Raw genomic sequence first — 19,729 nt, forward strand, 5'->3', positions numbered from 1 at the left:
ATGAGCAGTGGCTGACACTAACTGCGGGATAGGGAGGATAAGGACTCTTTTAACAGCAGACAGCAAATGGAAAGGCCTTGGGAAAGAGCCAAGGAACTTGGCTCTAGATTACTCAGTTGCCCTGTGTTCCTTCATGTGTGGCTCTGGGACCACACTTACCAGCAGAGTGGTAGGACATTAGGTGGGAAAGGCGGGCCAGGCCAGTCCACACAGACTGAGATAATTTGGGTGTTTAAGAAATAGGAACTTGCATTATTTTTAACATATTGTTTACTCAATACTATGTCAATTAATTCCATAACACTGTATATTGTTGCTGATGTTTTGTTGGGGCTTTTAACTGACCAGGATTTTACTCTGTTAGCTCTGTCTTCAGACCAGAGAAGGTCTCCCCAAGGAGCCGTTAAAGTTATCTGGACAATAAGATGCTGGACTCTATGCTGGGTATGTGCTTGCAATGAAGGAATCTCAACTGAACTTGAACTGTGGTTATGCAACAGGGTGGAAGAATCCACCATGGGGGGAGGGTTGTGGGAGGGGTGGGGGAAATCCCAGTGCCTATAAAACTGTGTCACATAATACAATGTAAGCAACAATAAAATAAAAAAAAAAGAAAAAGAAATAGGAACGTTGAAGAGAGTTGGTGGAAGGTGAATTGATAGTAAGACTTGTATTTTGAAATTCACCCTTGGGCCCTGCATGGTAGCCTAGTGGTTAAATCTTTGTTTTACATACTGGAGATCCTGTATGGTTGCTGGCTCCTGTACCAACCACTCCAGTTCCCCTCTGCTCCCTGCCTGTGGCCTGGGAAAGTAGTAGAAGGGATCTGCACATGTGTGGGACGCCCAGAGGAGGCTCCTGGCTCCCGGTTTGAATTGGCTCAGCCCTGGCCCTGTGGCCACTTGGGGAGTGAACCAGTGGACGGAAGATCTTTCTCTCTGTATCTCCTTCTCTCTGTATATATGCCTTTCCAATTAAAAACTTTTTTTTTTATGGAAACTCACCCAAATCTCAAAGAGACTTGCCAGGGGAGAGAGGGCAGTGGCAGACCAGCTGCTGGCCATGAGAGAGACTGCTATAACAGGCACAAGAACACAAGCCTTTGGCGACAGAAGATGCTGTCTGAGGGCTAATGAAGGTCAGAAACATCGCTCCTGTTGACGTTAATGTCCACCAGCCACATTAAATGCGGCACAGGATGTATTAGCTTCCTAGGGAGTTCACAACGAAGTTCCACAAGCTGAGTGCCTCTGAGCAGCAGACATTTATTCTCACAGTACTGGAGGCTGGAAGTTCACAAGCTGAAGATGCCATCAGGCCATGTTCTCTCTTAAGAATTTAGGGAGACTCCTATGCCATGTCTCTTTTTAGCTACTGGGTTTGCACCAACATTTGGATTTCCCAGGCTTGCAGATTCTTTTCTCCAATGGTTGCCTCCAACTTCACATGGCGTTCTCCCTGTGGGTCTGTGCCCATTCAGGTCGGGTTAGATTCCACCCTTATGACCTCATTGTGACTTGGCCTCAATTCCGAAGAGGTCACATTTAGAGACTGGGGATGGTGATGCCAGTCGATCTAGTGGGGATGGGTGTGATTACAGACCACACGACAGTGCACCCACTACTAACAGCTGCACGCTGCTTTGGCTGGTCCTCCCTCCCCTGTCCTTGGGAAGGTGCCACACACCGAGTGCGCGGATGTGCCTGGGCACTCATGTCTTACAGATAAGGCACCCAATCTTCCCATTACGAGAAGGGGGCATGACATTATGGGGGAGTAAGAACATCTCTCGTTCTGCCTTGCTGGGAGATTGCAGGGCTTTGTCTTGTTGCAGAGACCTGGCTCCTTCACTGGTACGTCTCTGAGCTCCTGGAGGGGAGATTCCTACCGATACTCCTGGGCACCCATGCAGTGCTTCTAGAAGGGCCTTCCATGGGGGATTTTCAGGGGAACAAGTCCGTGATCAGTAAGTGTTCTCTCATGGGACTTTTGAATAAACCTAGTTAGTGCTGAACTTTTGAATAACATTGTTCTTTGCTACATTCAAGTTCTTAAAAATTATAGAATCAAAAATCTCTTAAAATTATTATGAGAGGACTGCTATTTCTTTCTCTCTTTTATTTTTTGGCTTCCCCTCACTCCCTCTCTTTCTTCCAGTGTTTCTATGTGAGTTATGTGTGCTTGAATAAATACTGGAAATACAGAAGGACCCTGGGTATTTTCTGACCACTGTCTGGCAGTGCTGGACTTGGTGCACGGAGCTGGTAATCACACACGTGGGCTGCTGACTGAAGTTTATTAGCACCATCGGGCTTTTGTAGACTGAGGGTCACATAGGACAAGGGAGGAGGGTTTCAGGAATTTACATATCAACAAGAGGGAATTGATCTGAGATTGTGGAAGTTCCCACGGGCCTCTCTATAGGTTTCATCAGTTGTCCCCACATCCTTGCCTGGGAGTGTCTTTCTTCGTTTTGTTCTACAGATCCAATCAATTGTCTTCGTACAGATATCAAATCAATTGTCCTCCTACAATTTCCCCACGAGTTCTAATCGTTGGTGAAATGATAATGCTATGCTTTTCTCTTACAGAATCTTCGTCACAGAAGCAAAGGCTCTCCATGTCCTTAGAGCAATCACACTGGCTTGACAGGAGCTAAACAGCCTGAACTACACATTGTGAGTCACTTCATTTTGACTTTTGCTCTCTCTTTTTTTACGTCAATGCTTTACCTTTCACAGGACAAATGAATATGGCAAAGGGAGTAGACTTTGGAATCAGACTGGATTTAAGCAATTTCATAGTAGCCTGATTTTGTGCTTCTCTTTCTCAATTCCACAAATTCACTTGCTTACTTGGGCTTCTGTGGACACTTACTTACCTCCCTCAGATGTGTTGAACGTTGTTCTGGGTGCTGAGGATGGAGCAATGGACAGAAGGAAGTAACCTCCCAATGTTGATGATTTAGTCATTTTCCAAGATATCTGACACATTGCCTCACTCATGTATTATGACTCAAGCACAGTACATTATGTTATAATCTGGTAACATAATATTGATCTGATATAAACCATCTATAGATGAATACTTCATGTATTTGGCCATGAGCATCTCTCTGTTATCATTTTGGACAACCTCAAAAGCAAATTAAACTCATTATCAAGCTCATACAGTTTTCCCACTAGTGAGTTTGCCCCTTAGAGTTGTGTCACCACCAGCTCAACAGGTGATAAACATGTGATAAACACTGAGGATGGTGCTTTCTGCGTCACATCAGTAGGCAGCCAGCAAGTGTGGTAAGCAGACAATAGAATCAATCAATAAACCAATAACCATTAAATAAACAACTGAATGAATGAAGGGCATGTGGTATGGGAGGGGGAATAGACTTAGAAAAACATAAGTAGTTCTTGTAGCACCTTGGAAGATGCTCAATCCAGATTGGAGGTAAAACGTGTCCTTTGAAGAAACCTGGACAAAGTCCTCTGTGAAGGTTCAATACACACCCAAGCCCAGTCCGGAGATTCTTACCGGGAGAGGGAGACACGTGTCTGTTGGATCTTTAAAGAACAGTCAGGGTTTTCTTATGTGGAGAAAACTTGCAGGAAACAAGGAATGAGTAAAGAAAAAGACCCGTAACTGACTTGTTGCATGAGCTGGACTCGACAGAGCACAGCGTGAAACCACTTAAAAATGTTTCCCTTCTCTATTATTAAGCCCATCTTGTCTTCTCTTCCCTTTCAAAGTGCACATGATGTTTTTCAGATGCTTTAAAGTCACTTCTGGAATGTTTTAGTAGTCTGTTTTCTGAACAGCGTTTTCTGAAAAAAACAGTCCAAACTCAGTGGCTTGGAGTAGATTGTAATTCTATCAGTCTGCAGCAATTGTGGTGCTGTGACCCAGTCTAGCTTCGGCTGGCCGGCTCTGTGGTCTTTGACTAGCTTGATCTGGATGTATGCTCTGAGTATACTCAAAAAGGAAAGGGCAGTAGTTATTGAGAAGTACGCCTAATCTCCAACATACAAAAGAAAAGCCAGACTTCCCAAGGCTTCTGGCCTTCTGACTCCACACAGTCACAGCAGTGGGGCCTTATTCTGCCTACAGTGAGGAAGAAAGGAGTAAAATACTCAATAATCTAGAATATCATGACTTCTAAACACTTTTTCAGATATTGAACTAGTCTATTCAATTTTTCTCAAGATATCCCTAGCTGTGGCCGGTTTGTCTCCATTCTTTTTGCTGGCTGAATAATGAATTTTATAGTTCAGTGGGAGAAAAACAGAGATGTTATCATTGATTAAGGTACATTCCAAGAAAGGAATGGACCCAACAGGGAAAATGTTCCAACTTTTCTCCCTGGTTTGGGGCTTTTATCACCAAAGCTCATGATGTTCATGACTGGCGTTTGTGATTGACATCTGGGAGTGTCCATCTGCTGGCTTCCTGCATGTGGCGGCGATAAACTAGACTCTTCCAGCTTGGCTGAGTTCCTGTTTTATCCAGGCAATCTCTTCAGGAAGCCTTGAGCTACTCACAAAGGTTCCAGTTCTCTCAGACTAGTAAAGATGACTCTTTGAGACCCACTTAAGGTGTAACCAGGGAAGTGTGTCACTTCTGGCTGGAAGCTAAAACAACAGGATCTTGCTTGGGATCCACAGACCTCCTTCTTTCTCGAGACCAGCAATACTACATCTGGCCAGCTGGGGTATCTATGGCGCAATGGGCAGAGCACTTAACATGGACACCAGTGAGCAAGCAGTCAAGGAGAGGTGTATGTGTGTGTGTGTGTGTGTGTGTGTGTGTGTGAGAGAGAGAGAGAGAGAGAGAGAGAGAGAGAGAGAGAGAGATAGAGAGAGAGAGAGAGAGAGAGAGGGAGAGAGAGAGGAGAGAGCTTTGCACACATCAACAGTAGCTCCAGCTCAGCCTTGCTGTTGTTTCTGCCCATGGTGGACAGGCTCTCTGGCCCCTCCATCATGCCTGAGCGTGAAGGAGCTGCCCACACAGCTCGCTCTCTTCCACACGGCTGACGTCTGCATTACAAATCTCCTGGGTCTCCTTGTAGTATAATGTTTGAGGCTTCCAATTGTGCAGTGTTTTCTAAGAAGGGCAATGCTTAGTCCTCCTAATGGATGATGACTCCATTTCGGTTTTTACTGCTAGAGGGACGTCTCCAGAACTTTCTGCTGTAACCAGCAGGTAGATGCCCAGGAGAAGATCCTTCCAGACAATCAATCCACCTGCCCCTGACAGTGGTGCTGGGCCCCTTAGGGAATCTGTCACTGTCCTGTTGTAGAGGTGCTGCTCCCACTGTAGCTTGCTGTTATTTGGCATTTGCTGTGAGGGTGATTCTAGCTGTCTCTCGTAAGTGTCTGGCACCCCTCTGTGCCTTTCTATTCCTTTTTTTTTTTTTGGTAAGATTTATTTTATTTTTATTGGAAAGTCAGATATACAGAGAGGTGGAGAGACAGAGAAGAAGATCTTCTGTCTGATGATTCAATGGCCGGAGCTGAGCTGATCCAAAGCCAGGATCCAGGAGCTTCTTCTGGGTCTCCCATGCAGTACAGGGTCCCAAGGTTTTGGGCCATCCTCAACTGCTTTCCCAGGCCATAAGCAGGGAACTGGATGGGAAGCGGGGCTGCCAGGTTTAGAACCAGCCCTTATGGGATCCTTGTTTGTGCAAGGCAAGGATTTAGCCACTAGACTACTGCATCAGGCCCACTCTTCTGGTTTTTTTTTTAAATATATTTTTATTTTGAATTTTGAATTATGTGGTACAATTTCTTATAGGTTGGGATTCCCTCCCCGCCCAAACTCTGACCCCTGACAGATTTTCCCCATTTTACTACAATAGTGTAGTCCTTCATAAGGAATCACAATTCTATCAGTCTCTTACAGTCCGTGTGTTTGGCAATGGATTGTGCAAGCCGGAAGCTAAGAGGCCTGGGCCTATAAACAGATTCCCCGTCTCTCGCTAATAGAACCGCACAAAAGATCACCCAGATATGGCCACTGTGAAATGGATATCTGGGCCAAAAAACAGCGGGGAAGTAGACGGAACAGAGCCCGAAGATACAACAGTGACAGTTCCAAATGGAAGGTCACCCACCATGGCAACGTAAGAAGGGGTGAGAAAATCCAGCTGAGCTGTCCCGAAGGAACAGGAGGATTTAGGCAACAGAAATGCTATTTTAAGCTCAGAACATTCCAAAGCTGAGGTGGGTCTGCTCTTTGAGAAACTCGGGCAAAGCTGTGGGTGCTCTGGGACACACGGAAGGGAACACTCGGAAATAACAGCCTTGTCACCAGCCTCAACTAGGCGACTCCCAGCCGGGCAGGTCTGACTGTGAGGCACCTCACCAGGGAAGCAGGTGCCAAGGGGAACCTGTGGCGATCGCGGGAAGAGTGTGGCACCAAATGTGTTATCATGACCAGGAGTGCCTGCCCAAGAGGCTTACAGCTTTTCATCTGGCATCACATACTGGGTTTACCTCTAGGGCTCCGGGATGAAGTTCAAAGGAAAAGTGGAAAGCCCGGAGCTCCAAGGAATGTGTTGCTTGGCCCCACAGAAGGCCGTCACCATTCTTGGCCTTTGCAATTCCCTGATAAACTCCAGAATCAGCTTGTCACCTTATGAAGCAATTGTAATTTTGCTTGACATAGCATAGTGATTCGATTTTGAGATTAGTGGTATCTGCACAGTATGAACTCTGAATTCATTGAGTATAATACATCTCCCTCTTACTTTCTTATGTGTGTGTGTGTGTTTTAGCTTTGTTTTAGTTTATTTGGATGGAATCCGATGACTGAATGACCTCAATGACTTTGTTCACTTTATTCTTAGATATATTTAGACTGATGTACAGTTTTCAATTTTACTTTTGCATTATTTAGCATAAGGAATGTGCTGTGAATTTTATATTGTTTTTGTATCCAGCTGCCATGCTAAACTCTTACAAATTTGAATGCTTTATCTATAAATTCCTTAAATCTTTGTGGTAGAATGTTGGAGAACGAGAAATTAGGCTTATGACAATAATAAACACTTCAGAAAAAAAAAAAAACAAACAACCCTTTATAGGGAGTAGGTGCCGTGTTGCAGTCAGCCGAGCTTCTGCCTCCAGTGCTGGATCCCACATGGGCATCCGCGAGTGTCCTTCTGAACCAGCTCGCTGCTGACGGTCTGGGAATGTAGTAGAGGATGCCATAAGGTCTTGGGTCCCACACCTGTGTGGGAGAGCTGGAAGAAGCTCCCAGCTCCAGAGCAGCTCAGCTGCATGCAGCCACTGGGGAAGTGAACCAGTGGCTAGAAGCTCTCTTTCTGTAAATCTGCCCTTCAAATAAAAATAAAAATCTTTTTTTACAATCTAAAATACTCTAATTTATGTAAAAGGCATGGTTGTGGGGGTACAGAGAGAGAAAAAGGAAGAGACTCTTTCATCTGCTTATTCCACAAATAGCTCCAACATCGAGGTCAGCATCAGGCCTAAGACGGAAGCCAAGAACTTCATCCTCGTCCCCCAGACGTGAGACAGCACCTGGATCACCTTCTGATGCTTTCACAGGTGCAGTGGTGGAAACTGGACCAGAACAGAGTGGATAGGACTTGACCAAGCACTCACATATGAGTTGCAGCATCTCAAGTGATGGCTTCCGGTGCTGCGCCAATGTCAGCTTCCAGAATCACATGTGGACTCCCGTGTTCTACAGGCCAGGAACTCTACAGGGCAGAGTAGAAGTGCTTACTTACACCTGCTCAACTATGTCCTCAGCGGGAGGCATCCAAATTTTCACTCACTTCACAAGCGCATACTGAATGGTAACTAAAATCACAGTGGAGATTGTTGGTTGGAATCTCCATGCGGCTGTTCCCTGTGGTCAGGCTTCCCTCCAACAAGCTGACCGGGCTCCAAAATCCAGTGTCCCAGGACAGACAGTGAGCTACAGCATCACCTGTGTTGCACGCACAGGATGAGGAACAATGGGCCCACAGCCCAGAGGAGGCCCATGAAATCGTTCTGTCAGGCACTCCTAAGGCGATCACAGGGCGGGCTCCAATAAACCTGTCAGGCTGATCTTCAAGTTGATTATTTTGCATGGTCCCTAAATGATGTTCCCCACCATTGCTATAGTTCCCCACTCAAAGAGCTACTTCAGATGTCACTTCCCTGTACAGAAAACAACCATGTGAGAATATACAATTGGCTGAATGTGACACAAAATGAGCCACCTGTGAATAGAATACTTTTGTTTCTTCCCTTACATGCCTTTCCTTTAACTTGTTATATTACCAGGAAACTGATACCATGACAATAGAAGGAGTAGAAAGAATCGGATATTTTATCCCAACTCTAATCAGAAGTTTTTTAGATCTTAAGTTTTTTTTTAACATTTATTTATTTTTATTGTAAAGACAGATGTACAGAGAGGAGAGACAGAGAAAGATCTCCCATTTGCTGGCTCACTCCCCAAATGGCCACAATGGCCAGAGCTGAACCCATCTGAAACAGGAGCCAGGAGTATCTTCTGGCTCTCCCACGCAGACACAAGATTCCAAGCATCCTCAGCTACCCTCCGGGGCCACAGAAGGGAGCTGGATGGGAAGTGGAGCAGCTGGGACACGAACCAGTGTCCACATGGGATCCTGCGCATTAAAGGTGAGGACTTTATTCACTAGGTCACCACGCCAGGCCATAAACCTTAGGTTATTATACTGAGTTTTGCTAAGATGTTTTTACAGGTAAATATGAGATGGACCTTCCTATTCCTCAACCTGGAAGGCTTTGCTATTCAGCAGTAGGGGTGTTGTCAGCAAACAAACCTTGCTGTCAGTCCTCTAGTGCCAGCCTTCCAGGACTGTCCACTTCCGAGTAGGGCGAGAATGGAAGACTTAGCTATTTGAATGGGATCATCCAGTGGGTGCTGCTGTTTCCAGAACCCCTTGCCATGGTTACTGAGATGTTCTGCAGCTTCACTGAGGGTCCCTCCTTCCTTTGACCAATTGTGACTCCTTTCACAACCCTTCATTCCTAATGCACGTATAAAAGCCACCTCACAGCTGCTACCAGAAAACCCATCCTTCAGCCATTGTCCCCGCAGGGGTGGAGTCCTACAGTGGTCCAAGAGAGAGTTTTGGAACTGGACATTCACCACTTTGCTGGAGGCAAGTGGTGCAAGAACTTTCACTGAAATTGCTGTGATTATCACCATACTGGAGGGGAAACATTGAGAATAGTTTAGTGTCAGAGAACACATACTTGGCATTGGAGAGGTCTAGAGAAAGTAGTAGCTGCAAGAAGCAGCATAGTGGACGGTGACTTCAGACTACGTGAAAGATTCCTTTCCCATCTGGGGTGTGGAAGCCCGTGACGAAGATTCCAGCAGGGCTGGCTTCATCTGACGGCTCTTGTCTTGCATTTCATTCCTTTATCACCGTATCCCCAGACAGCCATGAAGGGGTGGGGGGGGAGGGAGAGAGAGAGAGATTAGTGACAGTGGATTTGGATCCAATACATGACCTCATTTAGCCTCCATTTTGTCCTCAAAGGCCCTGTTTCAAAATATGGTCACATAGGGATAAAGGATTTGACACGAGAACTTCAGGAAACCGAATCCAGTATCTAACAGATGGCTGCTGCTCCGCACCATAAGTGTACTACAAAATGACACTGAGCAGCTGGAGTAATGGGACATAGAGAGAAGCCAGAGTGAAATCCAGGACACTTCTTAGCTTGCATACCACAAAATGGTACTTAGAAAGCTGTGGAGCAAGCAGGTGGAAGTGAGGAACACAGTCATTGCCACCACAATCCACAGTTGGCACCACGCAGACGTATTTTAACTGTACACACTGCATTAACTGTCCTGCCGTGGTCTCTTGGCACCTCTTCCTGAGGGCAAACTCAGCAAAGGGACCCTGGAAGGAAGTTTGAAGCCCCTCGTGCTGTAGTTGGGCTTTGGCTGGCTTACCGTTTGCATCCTTGCCATCCACTCAGCCAGCCTTACAGCTTGCCAGCTGGAATTCAGGGCATGGCAGACTCCGGGTTCCTGCAGTCAGAGCTGTACCTGGCCATTCATAACCACACTTCATGAGCCAGTTGTCTTGCAGTTCTTCTAGTCCCACTGTGTTCCTGCAGCCAAGTCCTTTCCCCAGTAAATCAAGTAGACTTTCCAGGTGATGAATGCTCTCCCATGATCATTCCAGCCATGCAGTAACACATGCATCTAGTCACATACTTCCCACAGACTCTTTGCAAAAATGTATCTTTGAGGGCCTGGCCCTCCAAGTCCTCGCCTTGCATGATCAGGATCCCATATGGGCACCGGTTTGTGTGCTGGCTGCTACACTTGCATTCCAGCTCCCTGCTTGTGGCCTGGGAAAACAGTAGATGATAGCCCAAAGCCTTGGGACCCTGCACTTGAGTGGGAGACCCCGGAGAAGCTCCTGGCTCCTGGCTTCAGATTGGCTCAGCTCCATTGCGACCACTTGGTGAGTGAACCAGCAGATAAAAAACCTTTATCTCTGTCTCTCCCTTTCTGAGTAAGTCTTTCTTTCCAATAAAAACAAATTGAAAAAAAAATTTAAATGCACGTCTTTGAGTCATTTGCTTAGAAATATGTGTGTAACATCAGTAGGTGTGTACTTGTGAAGACATATTGCCAAACTCCCTTCTCTTGTGTGGCTCTAATTTTGCACCCAAATCAGCAATGTATGAAGATGCGTGCTCCCCACAGCCTCATACAGAGAGGATGCTCTCTCTGGTCAGGTTTGGATAGCAGTTTGTACGTTCCCCAGTGGCCTACAGAAGAAGCGTGTGGTCTCTGAACTCCTAGGTTAATAGTTAAAGGATTAAGGATGTGTGCTTGCTCTGACTGTAGCATCTAGGAGGAGGCTTCATAGGGAGTTTGTAAGGTCGCTGGGCATGTCAGTGGTATAAACCCCTGAGTCTGAAGGTCTGAGAACAAGGTGATCAGGTGTTCAAGAGTGGAAGAAATGGAAATACCAGTTCAGGCAGAGCCAATAGATCCACTTGTTCTCCAACTTTTTGTTCTATTTGTGCCTCAAGGATTGGGTCATGGACACCTACAGTGATGAGAGTAATTATTTCTACTTCTTGTCCTGACTCCCCTGCAAACCTCTTCTGAGAAGCCCTGGCAAACACCCAGAAATTCATTCATCTAAATCAACTATCATAACATTGAACCAAAGATGCCTATTAATGTCTAACCTCTCCTAGTGTAAGACAACCACTGACGATGCCAGATACTGGAGAAAAAGGTGGGAATGGACTTCAGTTAGCAATAACTATCAAAACAGGGAGAAGTCCATTGCAACTGAACTGACCTTTGATTTTTCAGAGGTAGTAGGATGTTTTCAAAGAGAAAACGGGAGTAAGAAAGAGAAGGTGATGGAGCTCAGTAGAATCAACAAAACGGAAGTCTGCAAAGTAGAAAGGAGATTGCTCCATGAGGAACTCACTAAGAACTGTTAAGGGGTGCTCAGTAAAAGGCAGGCTCATGCCTTCCCCTCCCCCCCCCCGAGGCTGGAGTCAAGGGTGCCCTCTTTGGGCGTTGACTGGACACACAGTGCATCCTGTTGGGAGGCTTGAGTTTCTTGTGAAGGGTCATCCTAGGAGGCACCGTGTTAGGGTTTGCTCAAGTCTTAACATCTTGTCACAGTTGTGGCCTACTCAAGAAGTGGGTCGGGTGAGTTTGCATAGAGGTTGGTCAAGGAGAGCAACTTTGCCATCTCCAAGGACCAAACGCCTGAACTAAGGTTACTCAAGTGAATGAGGAGCCTGGGCAGACCCTCACGTCCTGGCTGCCACTGGCTGATAGCACTATTAACACAGAGAGCTAGCCAGTATAGAAAGCCAGTGACTCAAGACATTCTGGCACAAACAAAGCAATAATCTAAACCTCCCTTTCCCTCGCTCCCAAGTGACATATGGTGAAGACTCTTGCTTCGCACACAATCCATAATTCAAGCAGAAGTGCTGCCTACTTCCTCATTATCTAAATGGTATTCATTGCAGAAAGCAGCTTTTGGTCGCAGTATTGATTAGCAGGAAGTAAGAGAGGGGAAAATTAGCACAACTTGAAAAACTCCAGTATCTGGGGTGTGACTCGCCATCTGGGAATGCCTTATCAGGAAGGGAACAAGGAAGCACCGTCCGTGGTTCCCTCCGACTTGATTCGCGCAGTCAGCCCTCATCAATCTCCACAGGCAGGAGTTTGCAATAATGCAGAAGTACAAGTGCAGCCCCACTAAGAGACAGTTCCTTGCAAAGCATTCAACATGGGACCTCAAAGCTGCACAGACAAGTCAGGGGTCATATTTTCCTCTACTCTTCAATTATTTTTTATGTAATCCTGATATAGCTATCAGCATGTGTAGTGGATAAAATCAATGGACTTGCTTCCTTGCTTGTAATTTCAACATTTCATTTCTCTGATATTAATCCCTCTTAAGTTAATATCACTGGGTAGGATAAGGACAATTTTATATTTTCCAGTGTTTTATTGTTATCATTTTTTTTCCAATTTAGATAGCAAAGAGATATTTTAAATAAACGGTCAAAGTGAAAGTGTAGCAGCCTAAGGGTCTCATTCACAGAGTTCTGCCCTGAAAAATTAACACTCAGAAGTAGAGTCAAACAATCAATCTTTGAGTGTTTTAATGAATGAATACTTAGCTTATGCCAGTAAACCAAAGTAAGATTTATACGCTCCAAAGCCTGCTAGCCAAGTTATTTTTAATAGTTTCCTATTTACCTGCAGTTTCAAAATTGTTTTTATTTCACTTTGCTTTTTGTTTAATCTGTTCACTCTCTCAGATGCAGCTTACGTGGGTCTAATAAAGATGCAGAATGCTTCTAATGAATATGAATCGACCCAAATAACTGAGTGAGAGCTTGCGGTTAATGGGAGAGGAATTCTATCACAAGGCAGCAATGATAGCAGGAGGCAAATAGCACACAATTATCCATTTCTTCGCACCACATTTTTCATCTATTTGTTTTAAATTTACCATCTATTGTGAAGCAATGGCAAATTAAAGCTAATTGTCAACTATATCTCAATGTTTTTATTGCAGCAAACGCATGACAAACACATCTAGGTCAGACTGCAGGTCGGAAGAAAGCTCGTGAGAGCTTAAGACCGTCATTCCTGCCCCAGAGTGACTCCTGAGAAGCCAACACAGTGCGTTGCAGCCCATGCAGCGTCTGTGCGCAGGATCCTCTGGAAGCTGTCCAGGTTGGAGAGCTCTGTGCTCATGGTCCCTGCAGGCCATTCATCGGCTCACAACTGCATCCTTGCCACCTTGACTCTGTCCTTCCCCTGATGTCCTTCTCTATGTCTCAGCACAGCCTCTCATCTTTTGAAAGCTTATTTTATATGAAAGAATGTTAGAGACAGAGCATTAGAAAATGATTTTTGATCCACTGCTCCACTCCCTAAATTACCACAATAGCCCCGACTGGTCCAGGCTGAAGCCAGGAGCCTGGAATTCTGTCCAGATCTCCTGCATGGCTAGCAGAAACCCAAGTGCTTGCACCACTTGGCATTACTTTCCAGGGTATGTTAGCAGGGGGTTGGATTGGAATCAGTGCAGGTGAATCACAGCCACAGCGCCAACACGGGAGGCTCAGTGCCCTGTTCCACGTGAGACAATGCCGGATCATCTCATTTGTTCAGAATGCTGGTCGCTGGACTTCAAGTCCACCCTGACCCAGTCCTGTCTCCTTCTCCTTGACTTGCGCATCCCCAAAGGCACCATTTCCACACAGACCCCATCCTGAGGTTCTGTGTAGACAGGACTTTATGTCACTGTTCAACCTACCACTGGTGGTTAAGAAATGGTGCTGGTGAAAGACAAGCAGAGCCGGGCGTGGCCTGAGACAGGCACACATCATTAGGAAGGCCTGAGCTGATCCTGCTTGTCAGAGATTCCAGAATGCAGCGGGCCCAGCTGGCACATCTCTCCCACACCCTGCACACCTCTCCCACACCCTGCACACCTCTCCCACACCCTGCACACCTCTCCCACACCCTGCCTCTTAGCACAGAAACCAGTTACTGCTTTCATGGCCAACGCTCAGTTGCCTTTGAGTACTTGGTAATCTCATGTGCCTCGGAAAATTCATCAATGAAATACATTAACTGTACAGTTTCTGTTAAGATCCAAACTCTATGATGATAGCTCTTAGTTGCTATTATATTCTACAAACGAGGGCGAAGGCCATCTCTGCCACACCTGCAAAGAAACAGACAAAACAATTCCTGACGCTCTCAATCCAAAACTGGCCACATGCCTCTCTGTTCATAAAAGGTTCCCGGGGGGTTCTTCAAGCAGATCGATTGAACAGCAATTATAAACAGAGATGTCATTCTGCAAGGGCCCCAGAGGTGAGACCAGGTGCACAAGAAGAGACCTGAGAGAGCATTCTGATCCACTGCCGCTGCCCTTCAAGAACAGAGGGCGGGACCCTGCAGCCACGTGGGAGATGCAGAATAAGCTTCTGGTTGCTGGCTCCGGATCATCTTAACTCCAGTCACGATGGCTATTAAAAACCTGTACAAAAGGACACAGTAACGGGAAGATGTGTACCTAAACACATCTAAACATTAAGCACAGTAGAATATGCTATAAGATAGAAGCCTTGGTGTGCACACAGGACTCTATTTCTGCCTGGGTCCTGCACAGCTGGAAGGTGCTGTGAGTCGGTGTGGACCGGGCACGGATGTGAAGGCCCAGGACAGCGCTGTCCATTCCTGTTTGCACAGTGTGCGTTTCAGTCAACAGGAAACCTAGCAACACATTCTGCAATTGAAAATCAACCTTAGAGCACTGTACATTTTTTTCCTTTATAAACTTTCTAAATTTTTATCTTTTGAATTCTTTTGTAATAACATTTAGCTTAACACAAGTACATCTTACAGATGTATGAGAGCATTTTCTATACAGTATTCTGCAAGCTTCTATCTATGTCTTTTCAGTTCCTTTTTCAAAAGTTATGGCACATGCGCACCTGCTGGTCTCAGCCTCCACGGTGTCAGCGTCATGGCTACCTGTGCCTTCCACCCCACACCTCCCGGGACTGGGGGGTCTTCGGGAGCACGGCCTTGCGTGGGGCTGTTATCCTAGAGGCAGCAAGGCCAGGATCTGGACACTTCCTGCAGGACTCGCCTGAGGCATGATTCAGTCAGCGTGACATTTTCTTCAATATGTGAAAGTATCCTCTAAAATGATGGTAACCATTCGAGGTAGATACACAAACCAGCAACTGTAGCTCACTGTCAGTAAGAATCGTTCTCTGTGTGTAGTCGCGTGAGGCATGGTTCTGTGTGGCTGGCAGCACCACGGCTTTGCACCATGAAGACACCGCGCCGAGCACAGCAGCTATGGCGGGACGAGTGAGGGAGAGACTTTTTCAGTTCCTTCGTAAGCTCAAGGAACTTTGTTCATTGGTGCATGACTGTATACTTACTTTAGTCCTTTAAACATTAATATGATACTACGTTGTTTTAATGTGTTTCTTAATCATCACCTCAATAGAGATCACTTTCATTGGGTTTTATTTATTCAGAAAGTGTCTCACAGAGAGAGGAGGGAGAGGAGAGACCTTCCGTTGTTTGGTTTACTTCATAGACAGCTGCAAGGACGAGGGCTAGGCAGGACGAAGCCAGGAGCCTGAGCTGCGTCTCCCACACGCTGGGCCATCCGCTAGTGCTTTTCCTGGACCATCAGCCTAAGCTGGATTACAAGTGTAGCAGCCATGTAAGATGCTGGCATTACAAATGGCAGCCTTAGCTGCCATGTCACACGCTACCCCCTGCTCCTATCGCTTGCTAATACAAATAAGGCACACACTCTTTCACATGATTCTTTTTGGTTATATGTGAAAATAAATCTTTCAGAGATGTTCCAGAATTTGTAGGGTTGGATATACCACTTCTGACTTGAAACAATGCTATCAAATTGCATCAAAAATATTCCTGAGGTTTTTTTTTTTTAAAGATTTATTTATTTTTATTGGAAAGTCAGATATACAGAGAGGAGGAGAGAAAGAGAGAAAGATTTTCCGTAAGTCGATTCACTCCCCAAGTGGCCACAAAGGCTGGAGCCAAGCCAATCCAAAGCCAGGAGCTTCCTCCAGGTCTCCCACGTGGGTGCAGGGTCCCAAGGCTTTGGGCCGTCCTCTACTGCTTTTACGGGCCACAAACAGAAAGCTGGATGGGAAGTGGGTCCACTGGGGCACGAACTGGTGCCCTTATGGGATCTGATGTGTGCAAAGTGAAGACTTTAGCTGCTAGGCTATTGCACCGGGCCCCTGGGTTTTTTTTTTAATGCATTCCAATTGAAAAGCTCTATTTCCAATCTGAATTCTGAGATGATTGAGAAAAGAGACTTGAGTTTTATGAGGCAGAAATGCAAGAAGGCTACAAAGTTTTTCCTTTCTATCTATGCTCATATGCGTTTCACATTAAAATGGAGTGTCCAAATCTCTTCCTTTGGAATCTCTGCTGGCTCTGGTCAGTAGCCTTGGTCAAAAGACTGCCAAAAAAAAAAAAAAAATGATGCTCTGGGACTTCAAGTCTAGGCTATGGAAAGACGTGCAACTTCTGCTCTGATGTCTCAGGATCCTGTCTCTGAAACTGCTCCCACGAAGACGGCCAGGCGAAGATGCTGTGATTGCTGTTGCTGGTTGCCAGTGCTGAGTGATGGGAATCCATATGAGGCATGGAGACGGCCAGCACACTGCGCCTTCCAGTGATTCCAGCTGAGAGATCTGCCCGTCTGAGTGCTCAGTACCCGAGATCTGACCTGCGGAGATGACTCGGAGTCCCTGTGTCTCGGTGGGCTTTTGCATAGGGTGCTTTATTTCTGCCGGCGTCTTAGTCCAGGCACGCTGCTGTAACATGTCAGGAGCGCCAGCGGTTCCTGAGCAACAGGCCATTACCTCACACACGTCCTAGAGCTGCGCGGTCCAAGAGGAAGCCCGGGGAGAGTCACTGCCAGGCGGGCTTGTTTCTCACAGATGGTGAATTGTCTCTGTGTCCTCAGGTGACGGAGTGAAGCAGCGAAGGTGGCGTCTCCAGCCATACTGGTTTCTGAGTCGTTAGGACCTAATTGAGTACCAAAAGGGCCCATTTCCGCGCCCCACTGCCTCGGGAGCTAGGATTTCAACAAATGAATTTTGAGAAGAAATGAGCATTCAGATCCCAGTAGGCGGGCGAGTAATTCTGCATCAAATCCCTTCTCCTTGAGAATGTCTGCCCTGGGGAAGCCCCCACCCACCGTCCCTGTCCTCACCTGATCTCGCCACCACAGGCCGGAAGGTTCTACGGAGATGCAAAGTGCAATGCCTGCTGACCTTGACCTGTCCAGGAGAGCCGGCGCAAAGGGAGCCGAATGACATGGATCTTGTTTCATTTTCCAAATTTCCCCGGAAAGTGCTCTGTGGTTATGGGCCATGGAAAGTGGGAAAATTCATGCGCAATAAACACAAAAGAAGAAGCGCGTAGCCCCACAAGCTTGCCAACTCTGGCCATGAGTCATCTTGGCTTTTCTTCTCCTCTGTGAGCTGAAAATTGCTTGTTTTTAAAGATTTATTTATGTTTATTATAAAGTCAGATCTACAGAGAGGAGGAGAGACAGAAAGGAAGATCTTTCATCCGAGGAGTCACTCCCCAAGTGAGCGCAACAGCCGGTGCTGCACCGATCCGAAACCAGGGACCAGGAACTTCATTCCAGTCTCCCACGCAGGTGCAGGGTCCCAAAGCTTTGGGCCGTCCTCGACTGCTTTCCCAGGCTACAAGCAGGGAGCTGGATGGGAAGTGGAGCTGCCGAGATTAGAACCGGCGCCCATATGGGATCCCAATGCGTTCAAGGCGAGGACTTTAGCCACTAGACCACACCGCTGGGCCCTGAAAATTGATTTGTTAAACATGCTGCACATCATTATGTGATCTATGTATAGATCAGGGCTTACTGTCATTTATGCTGTTTATACATCTTTGCTCGTCGTTTAGAGTGGAATTACAAAGAGGTGAGCTGTGGTTAACCCAGTTCTCGCAGGTAACAGTAAACACTCGTTCCTTCAACCACCCCAGCACGTTCTGCTCGCCCCCGCCGTCCTCATCCTCTTGTGCTCAGATGCAGTATTGTTTAGCTTCTGCGCAAGAGGAGCAGCATTGGCACACGGTCTTCCTGGGTCTGTTTTATTTCGCTTAACACTCCGTCCTCCAGTTACGCCTGTCTTACTGTAGGTGACAGAATTTCATTCTCATCTATGGCTGAATACTATCTCTTTGTACATTAGCACCACCTTCTCTTTATCCATTTAGCTATTGATGGTCCTTGGCTGATCCTGTCCCTTGGCTGATCCTGTCCCTTGGCTGATCCTGCCCCTTGGCTGATCCTGCCCCTTGGCTACTGTAAACAATGCAACAATAACGATTGGGGAAAAGGTGCATCTTTGATACCTGGTATCGGACTTTAACGTAACTAGTATCTGTAGAAATCTACAGCAGTGTAGAGGAATTCCTTTTTCTCAGCATTGTTGCCATCGCGCTGTGTTCCATCTTCCGGTGATAGCCACTCTGGCAGGGCTGGGATGGCTTATTGCTGTGGTTTTCATCACATCTTCATGCTGGCTAGCGATACTAAGAGGTTTGCTCATGTACTTGTTTATAATTTGTAATTTAAAGAATTCTGTTCATGTCCTTTGGTCAGTTCTCCACCTGATTGATTGTTTTTGCAGCTGTTGAGTTCCTCACATACGCTCGATGGCATTTCTTTGTCAGGTAAATAGCTTGTAATTATTTTTTCCCTTTCTGGACAATTTTTCTTTAAATCTTTCTGATTGTTTACTTTGTTGTATACAAGCTTCTTTATTTAAAAAAATTTACTGCCCCAGTTTTGCTTTTGTTTCCTGTACACTGGGGGTCTTACCCACAGATTCACCACCTACCAGAGTGTCTTAAAATGTTCCCCTCATATTGTTGCAGCAATTTGATAGTGCCAGGTCTTACATTTAGTTGTTTGTTCCTTCTTGAGGGAACTTCGGTACGTGTAGGAGTTCTTTATATTAGTGCACTGTGTGTCATGTAAATTCAGAACATTTTTTCCCAGTTCTGTGTTTGACTTACACTTTTTACAATCATGCTTTACTAACAGTTTAATCTTAAACTATTGCAACTGCACTTTAAGGGTTTTGTATTTTATGTTTTAACATGGAAAGCCTTCCTATTCCAATATTACAAAGATACCTTCTATTTTTGTGACATTTCAATAATATTTTTATGTGTATGCATTTATGCCATATATACTTTTATAAAAATTCATGCATTTTAAAATATGCATTCTTATTCATTTATTTTATTTGATAGGCAGAGAGAAAAAGAGATGTTAAGCTCTCCTATCTGCATGTTCCCTCCTCAAGTGCCCATAGAAGCCGGGGCAAGGCAAGGTCAAAGCCAGGGACCTGAGGCTTAATCTGTGGCCCCAACAATCTGAGCCAAGATGTGCTGCCCTCGGGGCACCCCTGCAAGAAGGAAGAATCACAACAGAGACTTGAATCCATGCACTGGCATCCGACACAGCTGAACGTCTGCCTCTGCTTCATGGTACAGCAAAAGCAAAGGTATCATTACCTAATATTTACCTAATTGTCACAAGACTGTGTATTGATTAATTTACAGCTTCTCAAGCATTCTCTTGACCTGT

This window comes from Ochotona curzoniae, unplaced genomic scaffold (assembly GCF_017591425.1).
Source record: "Ochotona curzoniae isolate NIBS_2020 unplaced genomic scaffold, NIBS_Ocur_1.0 scaffold_4505, whole genome shotgun sequence".
Lineage (NCBI taxonomy): Eukaryota > Metazoa > Chordata > Mammalia > Lagomorpha > Ochotonidae > Ochotona > Ochotona curzoniae.